The 16,115-nt window shown below is 36.3% G+C and overlaps 1 protein-coding gene across 1 annotated transcript in view; it reads left to right on the top strand.

Annotated features, from left to right (window-relative positions):
- The window catches only part of tyn (trynity), a 77,611-nt gene that overhangs the window by 15,210 nt on the left and 46,286 nt on the right, over positions 1–16,115 (top strand). The window contains exon 2 of the mRNA XM_073080095.1: positions 9,129–9,172. The gene's annotated coding sequence lies outside the window, so the exon portion shown is untranslated. The remainder of the gene's footprint in view (positions 1–9,128; positions 9,173–16,115) is intronic.

A 16,115-nucleotide genomic window follows, 5' to 3' on the forward strand; every position in this document is an offset into this window, starting at 1 on the left:
GTAAAATGCATACATACACGTGTAATTTTCCTCTTCGCTTACTCTTAATAAAATGGGTACAACGTGTTGTGTTTGACCAATTCCAGTAATTATAGATGATACGTAATTGACGTAATGGAAACAGGTTCATTTGTACAGACTATACAGTATACATGTTCGCACACTGTTATAAGTGAGCGATAGAATTAAGTAGCAAGAACAAGTTGGGTTGTAATGTACAATTACTTGCAGTACATGCATTCGCTACTTGTGTACTAGCTTTGTATTTGAGAGTTAATTAAATTGTAAATATGTATGTGTAATTTCATACATACGTGTTTACTATACAAAGTGTTTTGATATATCTCAATCATGATTTTATTAGATTTTATTCATTCGGTTGTCATAGATAGATAGATAGAATACTCTTTATTGCACACTTACGAAAGCGAAGAAATTAGGATAGTGTGCGTGAAATTAGAGAAGGAATAGGTTTTGAAGGATAGGATACATGTAGTATTTAATAGTATATTAAAGCAACAGAAATAGAGGAAAAAAACACAAACAAAACAATGATACGGTACATTTGAAAAAGACGAATACGTTGTCATAGTTACAAGAATATCATTTCATCCACAATTCCATTTTAGTCTAATTTGTACAATGTAGCTTTAATATCGTAAAACAATTATTGATCGAATATTTTGGGAGAGTATTTTTAATGTAAGGACAACCTCATTATATTAGTCAAAAGGGAGCCGTCACGGAAGCGGCGTTGTTTCCAGTTGAGTGCGGCGCGAGCAGGGGCTGGTTTGTGCTGATGAAGATATTGTGGTTGGTGGTTAAAAAATCGTTTTATTTTTGTATCTATAGCCGGCGATACAGATGAGCTATGATTTAAGTCAGTGAAGGTTGTCTTATTCTTATTCTCGTCAGATGTTTTTATAGAAAACGGACGCCTGAATGCTTAAGTCGATTTCTCAAGAAGTTCTCGTCTAGTTAAGAGGCTCGTTAGTTTGGGTTCTGTAGACAAATAGCGAAAACCAGAACCCTTATAAAATCAGACAGTTCATTGGTGTTTTAATCTCTCTGTATACCACAGCGATGTTACTTGGAAATTATATTGCACAGTTAACGGTGTACAAATACCAATGTAACCATTACCAGTAACATGGTACACTAACAAGTTAATGCACTAAAACGAAGATAAGTCTACGAACTCATACAGATAATGTCCACTGAGAACACAGGACAGTCCACAAGGAATAACGACGCTATAACGATCCATCGTGATTTGATTAATAAATCGTGGTGTAGACACGAATTAATTTAAATAACGACGGGCTACTGATCCCTTGGATTGTTTTAGGCGATCGCGCACGTCGCAACATAAGCGTGGTCACTGTGTAGTGTATACTATTTGTTCTTTTTTATAATATAGGAGTAGCAGACGAGCATGCAGTTCACCTGATGGTAAGTGGCTACTGCCGCCCATGGACATCTGTAATCGACCCGAGAATAGGATTAGATATTACTACCTGAGCTCGGCTACAGATGCGCCGCTACCCCTGAGGACTAAGCTGGAACGCCTCGGAAACGTATGTCTCCCTTACTCGTACCACACTCTTCAAAACGGAACACAGCAGCGTCTAACACTGCTGTTATTAAGCAGAAATAGGTGTGGCGGTGGTGCCGCCGGAGTCGAACCACGGGTTCTACCACCTTCAAATCGAGTTGGTCATCGTCAATTATTACAAAATGACGTCACGAGCACAACTATTGCTACATTGTCAAAAAATACTTACTGTATGCTCTAATCGAACCTCGTATGTAATAGAACCTCGATAAGATAAAAAAACAATAAACATAAAATATTGTTAGGAAAGTTTCAATACTTCTTATTTTTAATCGGGGACATTTGTTTAAGTGATTTGCATAGAGGCTATGAAGGATAGTAATTATAAATGAAGGCTACGATAATTAATAATCGTTAAGCGGCACGTATGGGAGACAAAGGCATTCGAGGCATTCTAGCTTAGTTCTCAGGGGTAGTCTGTGGCCGACCTCAGGTAGGAATCTATCTTATTTCAGGGGTTGATTACAAACGTCAATGGGCGGCAGTAGCCACTTACCATCAGGTGCACTGCATGCTTGTATGCCATTTCAATGTTATAAAAAAAACGCTGTCAGTACGTTCCGACTTGAGGTACGTGTGTGGTGCGCGGAGAGGGACAGTGGTCAACTCGAAGTGAACGACTAATATATTTTAAGTGTGCGTCCCTACGTCGGACTTGAGCTATCAGTTCCGGTGATCGCCATGCACCGGTCGTTAGTGTTAGTGCAGGTTTGAATGCTTCCGCGTCGTTCAAACTACGTGCGTGGACACTGGACAACCCATGATGAATTACATATTTTACTATTAAGCACGCTTCTTCGTATTATGACAACCGTTTATGGTAGCAATTTGATAGGACTACCAATTCTTGGCGACTTTAGCTGTTTTGTGATGTTTTTTTACAAGTGAGCAAGCGATAAATGCAAACAATTTTAATTTCTACATAATTAACTAAGTAATAGGCAGAGTATTATCGAAGATGTTATTTTCTTTGCCCGTGTTTCTGCCTGCATTCCCTAAACCTTTCCTAGTTTTTATTTTTGACATAAAGGATTTAGCCATTATGACACACACTATACATACGAGTATGTCTTGAATATGGAAATAAGTTTATTACGTGGTACACAGTATCATTGGAGCGGAATAAAAAGTGTTTTACATCTCTATAATATTTGATATGGGATTGAAAGAACGGTTTGAAAATCATACACGATATTTGTTAACTTGCAAAGAGCTAAAGGATTCCGTTTATATTAACGAAGTAGAGAGCGCTACGATATTAACCTGGTATGTTCATAATTATAGTGATCTACCCTCACTGTCTGATAAGTGGTAAAAGCCACTTGATATTGTACCAAAGTCTGACAGCTCATTATAACCCTGACATTAAATGGAAATTGTACTCCATGTTTTCATATTTTCAAACATTAATTACACCTGAAAGGAAAAGTTAAAGACCTGTAACTTAAAACAAACATGCCGATAAAATATTATGTAACTTAAAGGTATAATTCAGCATCATATTTCAATCAACACACGCAAGGCAGGTGTTGAATAAAACTAGTTAATTGCATTAAGCTTTATGAGATAAGATTATCCGTTTATTGCGAAGCTCAAAAGCATTTACATAATTATGGAGCGTTTGAATTGAATATGTCTGTATATTGTAATATAATCAAGTAATAGTGCAACATTAATAATAATAGATTACCATTATTCTCATCAAATGTATCAGAAAGAGACCAAGGGTATGAATGTTAGCTTAGTGAATCTAAAGTAAGTTAAATATTAGAGTTCTGTATATCCGATGAAAACATTCGTACGAACTTTTCGTTTTTACGTGGCGAAAGTCTGTATGTAACTCCTACCAGCTAAAACCCTAGGGTGTTCTTCGGTACGTACTTTGTTGGGACCACAGGTACGCTAGTAACACTCGTCGGGTTAGTCGTACTAGCCTATTGGACTCAAAAAGTTTTTAGTTTCAAATAGTTAACTCATTATTTATTACTTACATATCCATATTTTCCATAACATTATCATATATGTGAACCACCTGCACCAATCAGCACTTGATTATTATGGTAAATTATGTTTAATGGCCTCTTGATTGAGCCAGCAGTTGGGTAGCAATGAGTTGGTTACTATGTATTGATGACGATAAAGATAAATTAAAAAAAAAAGTTTAGTTATGTATAAAAGAAGTTTACTTATGTATTGTATTTTTTTACTCTTACATTTTTATAAGGATTCTGTCTTATTTATATACTAATTATAGATACTGTCTTATTTTTTTTTTTTTTTTTTTTCTTTTTTTTTTTTTTTGTTGACGAGGGGGAAACCTTCAAAAGGTACCCTATGCCGTGGGAGCGACACGGGGTTATGTGGGATTCTTACCGCACTAAAACCCCCCCGGTGGCCGTCCTCGGCGCTGTGTAGAGGACTCCGGGATCTCCAACGGAACGCAACCGGAGTCCACTTGGCGCGTTGCCCCGTCGGTCTCCGCCCAGGTGAGCTTGAAACTCACCACACCATCTGGTGTTCACGACGGTATGCGACCACACATACCGCCGTCCATCCCGGGGTTGCTGGCCGGGCGGTTCGAGCTCCCACTCTTGCCGTCCGCAACCCCGGAAGCCCCCTTTTAGTCGCCTCTTACGACAGGCAGGGGATACCGTAGCCCTATTCTGGTCCCGGAACTACAGGGACAACTGTCTTATTTATTAGTAGTCTTATAACCGTGCATTTTTTTTAAATTATTTTGTCTATTTACAATTGTACTGTGTGTTGCAATATTCCTGAATAAAGTATTTTCTTTCTTTCTTTCTTTATAAATACTTGTAGGTTCCAACACTTTTTCTGTTACGGCTTATAGTCAAAAAATACTTCCCAAAGTTGGTAAAATACCAATTCTGAGTGATTCGAGCGTTTCACGGCGTCCGATCGTGGTTTTCAAACAATTTGGCTAACGGACCGTTATTTCCTGAGTAGGCGCATTTTACCTCGAAATCACGTTGCGTAGGCGTTAGTTATGTGTGATTAAAGCAGATCTGTTTGGTTTTAGGTCAGCACTGAACGTAAAAAATGTTATTGTGGTCGTAGAATGAAAGCTGAGTGGAAACTGAGTCACATTTACCGTGTAGGGGTGAGATGACCCAAAATAAATGAATTGGTGAAAACAAGTCTAAATTATGGATTTGTTGGAAAGAAAGTTGTACTATTCTGCGAATTTCATATTTGGAAAGACAATTTGTAAATTTAGTCATAATTTGCATGAAATAGCAGAAATGTCCATTCTAGGTTAGTGTTCAAGGTCATATTATAAAGCGGAACAAGAAACCGTTATTGATAAATATGAAGACTTACTCGAAGCATACGATAGCAGTTACTATAAAACCTGTATGTGGGAGCATTTTTATTTGAACAGTAATTTTCTCTGTTTACTCAAGTCGTTCACTCCACAATGCCTTTACAAAGGTCGATGGCATAGTTTGGTGTGCAGTATTTGATTAACGTAAGTAGGTTCTACTATTCAGTTATTTTACGTAATAGTTGGGCACTTCTATATATATACAAATGAATATTTGTCTGTATGTCCTTTATAGAATCGTAAACGTGTTTGATTAACGCAAGTAGTGATAGCCTAGTGGTTAAGAAACTCGTCCTCTGGATCGATGGGTCCGAGGTTCAAATCCCAGGCACGCACCTCTGAATTTTCAAAGTTTTGTGCGTATTAGAAATTAATTATCACTTGCTAAACGGTGAAGGAAAACATCGTGAGGAAACCTGCATACCTGAGAGATTAAAAAAAACCAATACGCACTTGGCCAGCTCGGTGGACTATGGCCTAATCCTTCTCATTATGAGAGGAGACTCGTACTCCGCAGTGGGACAGTAATGGGTTGGTGATGACACGTATTTGATCATATGATGATCTTTAGTAAAGTTATGAGCCCACGAAGGTTTCTGAGTTGTGCGACCAATTTTCGACAGATGACGCCATTGTCATTCCAAAGAAAGTACAAATTTTCAGTTATATGTATGTCATGTTATTTTTTTTAAAACGCGGACGACACTGCGGGCACTACTAGTTAGTTATATGCTTTGCACAAGTTGTACAAGCTTCTGTGTACCAATGTACGTATACTTCAGGATAAGGAAGTGTTTGTTTTGTTGCAGAGCCTAACCACAAACCTGTCTTTTGATTGCAGCGCTAATGAAAATTTATTTGTTCTGAATAATTAAGACAGTGGTTTGCAACATGCAAACGAGTGTATTCAATTACACTTTTTGGAGTTAGGTATTAAAGAAACTTTTTTGAATATATTAAAGAACAGGACCGGTTTTGCCATAACACAGGTAGGTTTTTGGACAAATCGGTGATGACTCACCGATGCCATCACCTTATTGAATTTAAAAATGGAACTGTCAACTTCGTATAACGATCATGGATTTATTTGTCCGCTGTTTTTGTTACTGCCGTGGTTTTGACTTGATGTTTCTACAGTTAAAATGATGGTCGTCTATAGTTAAATTTATTCTTTAATAATATTTGCGATAAGGAATAGTAGCGTACGTTCATAAAAGCTTCAGGGTAGCAATATCGTTCTGAACATTTTCAGGTAAATCGTATTCAGATTTGCTGTCATGAGTCAATTGATTGCAGTAGTACTGCTACTTCCGCTTAGGAAAACTGTAACATACACTGACAGATAAAGATAGCCCAGCATAAATTAGTGCGACTAGACTAAACTAGATGTTGTAGAGCTTAAGTTCTAGAGCTTAAGCTAAGCTCTAAAAGGAGGTTTAGAAAAAATATTTATACTCTGAAGGAGTAAATATAGTTTGAATGATTTAAGGTTTCTCACTTATGTAGTAGGGACAATAAATCTCAGTGGTTATCCACAGGGGGTAAATACTAGGATGTGACTGTTGATAATAGAATTTTATGGGTTTCATTCAACAAATAGATAACTTTGGCTCTGTGTGTTCAGATGATATCCTAGTAGTATGAATTATGGCCTATCACAAATCCGGGGTTTAAATCTTTTTGGATATCACACATACACACGATATTATGTGTGTGGTTATTAGAGATGAATAATAAGATGCTTTGAACATGAATAGGAAAATATTGTAATACAACGTACATTCTTGAGTGTTCTGTAAAAAAGTTCTGAAAGGTATATCAACCTGCACTTCGCCGGCGTGGCGAACTGGTGCAAAACCTTATTCTAAGAGGAGACTTTTGCCCAGCAGTGGGACAGTTATGGGTCAATGGACGATGTTCCTGGAAGTACTCACATTGTTAGTCCTGGAAGAGTTAGATAGGAGGCGGGTTAGCTGGAGGGCCGCGGGAGCCTTCGAAAGAGCGGGCGGAATGTGCGCGCAAGGTCATTGCGCCCTGCGCGGTCATGCACATGCGCCCCCGCCGCCCCCGCGCCCGCCCGCAGCCCCGCACCCACCACCACATTGTCTAGCGATCTGCGGATAAAGGGGAAGCAACCGAGCCAAAAGGCGATAGGAACCATTTCAATGCGAAACCTCTTTTATTTTTCCATTTTGCTCCTCTATTGGACGGCAGCGCACGCCCGCCGCAGGCGATATTGTTCTCCGCTCTAACGCTATTTTCTAAGCACCTCATCCGAAGAAAAAGGCCATAGCAACCACGTCGGCTTATTTACGATGGCCTCTATAACTAGTATCTGTCCTGAGCCTTATGCGTTCGGGGCGCTCGATGCTTTATGCCGTCATTAACTTGTTAAGATTAATAGTTTACTATCGGCGGTTTGTACGTTTAAAGTAGGAAACCGCTTTCTCGTTTTTTTTTTATTAGGAGATTAACATACAGTTTCGACGGTGTCGTTACGTTTAAACCACAGTTTACCGTATTTATCGATGTAATAAAGTGAGAGAATCCAAATGATTTGCAAACATTAACATTTTTATAGAGCGTGCATTACGTCCGTATACATTCAAGTTCCGTTATCTACTTATAACGCGTCCGATAACCTTAATAAGTTGACTTATTTATTTAAATAATATGTAGATGTAGTAGGCATAGTAGCTTCTGTTATCTTACGACGCATCATTTTTGTAAGACTGTTAAATAATATGAATATTAGATACGATTTTAAAACAGTTTATTTTATTGCCCTACTGCAGATAGTTATTTTTTCCAGCTGTTATGTATATCTCATTCTTAGGCATGGCCTAAGCCCAAACGGCTTAATAGAATTGAACATATGAAGTGTAGTTGGATTTGTCTAAATTGCGGGTGTAACATAGGCTACATTACTTCCTCTTTCAGGTTATCATTTTAAGCGGTTGGTTTTTTGTTTTTTTAATTTGACCACTTAACAGCAAGAAAGCTGTTAAAACAGATAAAGAGGTTAAATGGGAATACAATTTAATATAACAGGATTGTAAGCAAATAATTAATTGTTATATAAGTATCTTTATTACTAATATTAAAAAAGCTATTTGTGCTGAAGAATGAAATAATGACAAAACTATAGTTGCATTAACGACGTACAAATTGTCATATATTATCTTTAAAACAAAAGCAAAAAGAAATAAAACCTTTTTACGACATCACAAAATACGTACGTAGTCATATATTTTATTACCACATACTTATTATTATTCATGTATCATTTCCCTTCAACGATTACTATCCAAGTGCAAGTTAAATACAATTTAATCGTTATTGAATTGTTCTGAGTAGACAGGCAAACGGCTGTCCGACTCCTGAGGTTGTAAAATGCAAAAAGAAATTGAAATACAAATCCAGCTTAGGTTTGTAATTTTCTTCGCGCTTATCTCAACAGTATATTTGCAAGAGTTCTGATATCAGAAGTGTTTAAATAGAGTATTATGTTGTAGTTTAACTGATTTACTGTGGAGTGTTTAGAGTGCTTTTGTGACGGGAACATTTATGTTAACGGTTTGAGGGTTAAACTGGTTACAGCGCTCATAGCACGGTAATGGTTGTCCCTGTACTTCCTTGCCTAGAAAAGGACTACGGTATCCCCTGCCTGTCGTAAGAGGCGACTATAAGGGGGCTTCCGGGGTCGCAGGTGGTAAGAGTGGGTAGCTCGAACCACTCGGAAAGCGACCCTGAGTAGGACGGCGGTATGTGTGGCCGCATATCGTCGTACACACCAGATGATGTGGCGAGCTTTATGCTCCTCAGTGTGGAGCCTGACGGGGTATCACGCTTTGGACTTTGGAGATCCCAGAGTCCTCATAGCAGCGTCGAGGACAGCACATATGCCCGTGTCGCTCCAGCGACACTGTGTGCTTTTTGAAGATTTCCCTCTCGTCAACGTCGAAATCAATAAGTTTAGTGTGTCATTGGGTTTATACGCTTTTCCGTGCTTCGAAAGTGTTCGTTAATTAAATTTACGAGATAAGTTTATTAGATTAACTTACCGAATTATTTTTGTAACATTTGTGGTATATCATTATAAATTTAGATACACTTACACATGATTTTGTTTTTCAAAAATATTTATTTCAATTTTATTTGTTTCAGGTTTAGGTTCGAGCAGGAGCGTTAACTTTTTTAAGGAGAAAGAGGTATGTACGATAAATAATATTACAACTTTCGTACAATCATAAAAAATTAAAAATAGATGTGTACTGTGTAGTGTGTATAAAGGCTTTCTAGACCGATAGTGTTTTGTCTTTGTGCGTTCAAGTTTATCACAAAGAAGGGAATCTGTGTGGGCTTGCGAGCTAAACGCGTTTATTTATTGCTTATTTGTTTCACATTGTATTCTCGCGACTCATCTCGAGGTAAAGGCCAGTGCGTTGTAGTTATTTCTCAAAAAACGAGCAGCATCCCATCACGATAGTCGGTTGACACGGCGGTACGCTCGCCAACAATGACTAAGCCGTGGGACGCCTGTGAACTCTGCCCGCCGCTTTTTGCACTGTCAAGCGCCCGAGTTGCCCGAGAAACAAGATTATATAAAGTTTTCTGGGGAATGTGGCCAGGTGTTTACTTAAGACATTGCGCTGAACCACCCACAAGATCTGCTGCCCTGTGAGTTTTTCGTGTTACTTTGTTTAGCTATTCAAACTGATCTTAAGTTTGAAACTAAATTAACGGAGCTTGTATGTTTGAGACCAATATATCTATATGTTTTGAAATATTATTAAGAATAGTATTGTCATTCTATATACTATGTCATTCCTTGCATCGATTTCCAATGTTGTGTTACAAGGTCCATTTGATTCGGTTATGTTGTTCCTAAGATCATCTAATAAATACAAGATACATACAGTCATAAATAAAGACGGTGAGGTAAACTAATAAAAAGAAGTTTATCATAAGTTTATTAGCGATTATTTAATCGCAAATACACTTAGAAAATGGTAGTTAAGTCAAAATTACGGACTGGAACTATCATTTCGTTTCTTCGAATAGATTAAACGTCAACCATCTATTGATGAAACACAGTGTTTGTGTTTTTGGGTTTGTAAACTACAATGGCGACTATTAGAGAATACTCATAGCACTGTTAAATTACTTATTAAAATATAAATAAATGTACATGACATTCACAATACGAGCAACCCTGTGGTGGAACTTTTTCTTTCATTCAAACATGTGAAAGCAAGCGCGTTTATGTGTAAAATATTACCCTGTTTAAGTATCGAATTTGTCAGGTTATTATCACCCACTATAATAAGACCTCCCATGTAGGATAAAGCCCAACAATATTGAGTACGAACGAGGATCTTGTAGTGATTTACGAGCGTATATGATTGAATGGATGCTGATAGTCTGGGTGGGCGAACACAGCTCCTACTGATTGCGATTTTGATTTATTGTTATTGAATTTGCAGATTGTTCACTATTGTTATTAAGATTGATAGAGAACAACCATCATTACGATACTAATAGAAGTGAAAGTTAAAAAACAAAAAATACGTGGCCTTTCCTTGAAGTGAAGGTATTGAACCGCGATGAAAATGATTAAGCCAATTGAGGTTGACAAGAGTGTAAATATGAGTGTTGTCGCCTCAATATAGTCGTTGGGCACGACTCTCTTCTCAGCGGGATTAAGGCCGTAGTCTACTACGTTGCCCAAGTGTGTATTGGTAGAGTTTTCACACATTTGAGAACTATCACTTTAGATCTTTCAGTTTTACGCATAAAATATTTCTATCTGATGTTTTCCTTTGCAAGTTCTTTCTGATGTTTGCAAGCAAGCAAGCGATTATTAATTATATTACAAATTAACATAGCTTAAAAAGCACATAACTTCAAAAACCAAAGAACTTATATTCGAATGGAACCCTAAGTTGAAAGGCCCAATTTCAAACTACTATATACCTTACACTATGAGAAATGTGTGCATGTAATATGAGTGTACGTAATGAAAATATAAGTGTAATGCAGCATAATACAATATTTATGCACGCATTACAAGTTGTTAATAAAGCTACTTTGTGTGCAAATAAGTGGCTATTGAGATGTTTCACGCCGCTGCGATAAGCATGAGTGACAGTGAAGCATGAAGAACGGCTACATTTGCATTGCAGCCCGAGGTCGAGTAAATTCCCAGTTAACAATCGATTCCTACCGGGCGTCAAGAGAAATAGCACTATAATGCCACATAATAGCCAATTTCATAATTGACAGTGGCATACTAATAGTAAACACGTCGTACTTACAGTAATACGTGTAATATAAACCGTTGGATCACTAGTATGCAGTTATGAGAGGCATTGGCTACGGTAATACCTTTTATAAGGACCTCGTTAAATTGTTCATTAAATATGTTTGTAATTATAATTCGATTCTCAAACAACGGTGGGCTCCTTATTTCATAATAATTTCTATAGATTATTTATTAGTATGTAAGCTAACCGATTAATTAGGTACAAGTAGGTATTTGATCCTTTTATTTGACGATAAAAATGTTTTTTTATTAGAGTAACAAATAATTATTGTAATGTATTTAGTTAACCAACAATTGCTAATGTACAACATTCTGTGTTTTCACATAAAATAACCACATTACTTTACGGCGTAACTTACAAGATAAAACTTGAAAGATTTAGGAGTCAAATGATTCAACGCTATTAATGGTTTATTCCAGGAAGATCAATTAAAAGGTACTTAAATAGTTTCTTTAATATGACAATCGTTTTCAGTTATTCAGAGTATTCAAATTGCTAGTATACACGTTCGTTAGTGCCCATCAAACAGCTAGACCGAGCTTTGCGTGACTAGACATACTAAGCGCGCTACAAGCTTCACATGCATTTCACTTGCTTCCTGATTATAAATATGCAGTCTGAGGTGACTGCTTGCCAGATTGAAAGTCGTGAAAATACTGTGGGTAACTAACAACTGGAGTTCATCTTTTACATTTTATTACATTTAAACATGAATACAATGGTATGAAAAAGGCAGGTTTTAGTAAAGATTTTAGTAACGTATTGCATCAAAAGTCTACTTCTTATTTAATTAATATAATTTATTTCTGTCATTTTATCAAAGCTCTGCATTTTTTTAGTGTAGACATAGACGCTTCAATAGTTTCTTGTAATACCTTAGAGTAGCTAAATAAAGATAATGCTATACTATTATAGAAATTTAAAGCATTTTAATTTTACACATATTTTGTTATATCCCTTAAATAAATAGTAGTGATCGATAGTGTAAGAAACTTTAAAGAAAGTAGTAAACTAGTAGATGAAGAAGTATATTTAAGATGAGTTAATTAAATACTTATTTATATTTATATATTACTCGTATCTACCTGAACGATACAAGTGGCAATTTTAAATGTGGTCGCAGAGTATGTGGCATGTTAGCAATAATGTGCATTTTTAATATACATTTTTTTGCATTTTTTATGTATAAAGCTTATTGTATTCCGATGCTAAAATGAGCACGCGTGGAAGCTATTCATATTTATACTACACGTATATTACATATGTTAATTAAAATCCGTATATACCGACTTAATGTTCCTTTGTTTTTATCTTGGACTCATTTAAATATTCTGAATTCTGTATCCAGGCTCTATAATACCCTTGTGTATTTAAAGGTTAAGAAAATGTAATGTGGTTTTATTTCATACTATTTTAGTTTCGAATACTAACCGAAGATTTAACATAGCGACGGTTTATAATAAAATTGAGTTTATTCAGTATTTAAATCGTGAGTTTAAGGTATAGGTTTGAGTTGAATTGAGATATACTTAGAGTTTCAGTTATATGGTTTCGTTAGCCAGTATTTTATAGCACTGAAAACCAAGTTTTATTGTTAGTTCGTGAAGATCTTAAGGTGAATTGCACACATAAATTACAATTAATTACAAGCGATTAGAGCATACCTTCGTGACCCTGATGCTACCATTCCATTGAGGGTATAGGGGTTCAATTTCTGTTGGGAGCAGATATTTATGAGATATTGAATTCATCTGATTGGCTTCTTTACTAAGTTTATTTTTTAATTTGGTCGTTACAGGCATCTTTATATATGGGTGGATTGCATATTAGAGGTACGCAAAATATATCACTAAAGTGAAAAGAGAGAGATATATCTTTTGAACTCAGTGATATATATCACTCTTTTAGCTCAGTAGCTCACCTTAGCTCAGTAGCTCTGTAACGATATAAGCGACATTTTATATCAGTATTTCAGAGAATCAGATCAAAATCTTTTGACAACATTTTTGATTTCTATAATTAATACAAAACTGGCAAGAAATTACATATATATAAGCTACTCAATTCTATTGGATATAAGAACTGCAAATAAATAACTACATATATCAATATTTAAAATTACTTAATGTAAGTTCAAATATTTTAGAAATATTCACAAAAAAATATAAAAAGCTGTTCTTTGTAAAAAATACAGCAGTACTTTTCATTTCTACAATATTCTGACGGCTTAAAATGTTACACAAAGTATTATGAAATAGTCAGTTTCTTGCGAAGGGTTTCATTTAGTATCAGGCATATCGGTATGTCGTAGGATTCACGACTAGCCCGGCCGAGCCGCGGCGCCTGTTGCGCCTGTTAACGACATCGTGCATTTCTTGGTGCGTGGTCCAAAGCATAAGCTGATTGCAGATTATTTTATATTGCTTTTTATTGCACTATCATTATATTATTTTTAAAGTGATTTATTTAACGATACTGAGTTACAAATGATGTAGAGTACTATAGTTAAATTGTTTCTGTTTAGTACCATTAACCTCAACATCTAACAACAACAACGCAAAGACATCTGAGGCAGGGTAGATTTTGGTGGTTTATTGAGAAGATATACAGACCAGGGTATCAAAACGTTTCAGATATACGCAGATATTTCACAAAAAGGAGTAATCTCAAATAATATTTATTAGGCGTATTTTCCTATTTTTCTCAATATGTAAATTTAATCATTTCTTTCGCTATATTCTAATTCATCGCTTGTAACTTATACCAGTATCGAGATTTCCGTGTAGCGTGTTAATCGCCGGGAGAACAGATATAAGCTTCTGGATAATGTGCTCATAAATATGCTAATTTGAAACTTATATTCATGCATGCAGATCTATTTATCTGAAGTATTCATAAAAATAGTTACAGTGTCGTTTTAAATTTAATAAAATCGAATCGTGCCATGCTGATGGGTCCTCCACCTCTATCTTCCACGCTTAATCGTATCTAGCTCGAATTGTTTTTGGCTATGATTACGTAAATAATAACTAACTTATATGTATATTTTTTTGGGTAGATAGACTACTTGCGATTGTAATCGGTTTAAACTCGTTAAGCGACAATGAGAACGTGGTATTCCATAAAGGAAATATTTGAATTTTGCCAATAATTATAGCCATATAGTGATAAGCTATAACATTTCGTGTTTCGGATTTCGTATAATCCATCAGCGATGTTCCAGTACATTTTAACCAAAGTATTTGTTAATTTATCCCAGTCACGTCCTATTTAGACGTCGAGCTCATAACTTGCACCACCATCAAGATCTCCTTGTAGCGTGTACTCGAGGAACGAGCGACAAGCGCAGCCTCTGCATTCCGGCCCGAGCCTAGATAAACACGCGACCGAACCCCTCCAGAAAACCAGAATTAAAACGAACACTAATTTATACTACAGAATGCAAGTGGCACGTATAGAAGCCGTTTAATGAGTTACTTTAACCAAAATGTCTTTAGCTCAGAAATAGCTTTGCCTTTTTGAGTTTTTGTCAGCTTTTGTGTACTATTTTTAAAGATGAATCTTTTGAACTGTAATAGACCGGTTGAAATTTCATGGAATACTTGTTATATTGATGAACTAAGAATTATGCACCACGCTAAGTTTAGCAGATAATGATGCAAATAAAAAGGAATAACGAAATCTGTATGACAGTGAAGGTGAGTGTGTATATAACACAACATAAACTTGACATAATGTGAGATACATACGAATACAATTTATTCTCGATGAAAGTTTTGCTGGTAATCGAACAGAATAACATCATGTCCGTCCTTTAAAAATAATCAGAGAAAATATTTCTTTAAAAAGGAAATAACTTTTCTAACAGCCTAACAATGGCACACACAAACAATTGGAAGGTAGACGGAAGTGCGTGTCCATTTTTTGCTTCATAGAACTTTCGCTATAATTTATCAAAGAATAAGTTACTACGGAAAGAAAGTTCCAAGAATCATTAATCTGAGTGGCATTTTATTTGTTTATGTCGGAAAATTGCAGTAAGATAAATTACGTTTACTGCTCTCGCGATATGAAATAATTGAATTCCCGTTCTATGACAGAACAGTACCCTTAGTATGAGTTTTTACGGTTTTACAAAAAAATGACTGTTTTTATATTTGTTTACGTATTACCCATACATTTCCAATCAGTTCTGATACAGTCAGCTAGGGGCGCTGAATGGAAATGTATGGGCAAATACGTAAACAAATACAAAAACAGTCATTTTTCTAAAAACTCATACTCAGGGTACAGATTTATACACGCGTGCAAATAACACGTCATATGTGAACAGACGTGAAAGGCGAGATACGAATTCACACGTATTCGAAAACAAATGGCCCAGTTGTATCAGATAATTGGGTCAGCCGAGCAACCTGTTGCTCACACGCATTGTCTCGTCGGTGCGCAATCCCGTTACCTCGGTCAAGTTCGGCCCATTGTGACGTTCTGTGACATACGGATTTACAGTATCCGCGGCAGTTCAAAGGTTCGTAGATTAATATCGCGATCACGATAACTGGACACGAGCTCGTGGACGCTCAAGTGAAGTGTCATGAGTTTCATGTCAAGTTCCATAGTTTTATGTGCGGTGATGGCTAGATAAGATTGCGGTTAGAAATTTAGAAACCCTTTTGTTGGTTTTGTGTTGTCCGCAGAGTTAGATCTTTTGCCAAAACAAGTAATTCAAAAAGAAAGTCACAGAAAAAATCAAGGTAAGTGAATAACTTGGTGGACAGCTTGATACGATTTGTAAGCATTACATCAAATTATGACTGAATTAATAAAA

This window comes from Epargyreus clarus, unplaced genomic scaffold (genome assembly GCF_041222505.1).
Source record: "Epargyreus clarus isolate Ecla_fem2 unplaced genomic scaffold, WU_Ecla_fem_2.2 ptg000014l, whole genome shotgun sequence".
Classification (NCBI taxonomy): domain Eukaryota; kingdom Metazoa; phylum Arthropoda; class Insecta; order Lepidoptera; family Hesperiidae; genus Epargyreus; species Epargyreus clarus.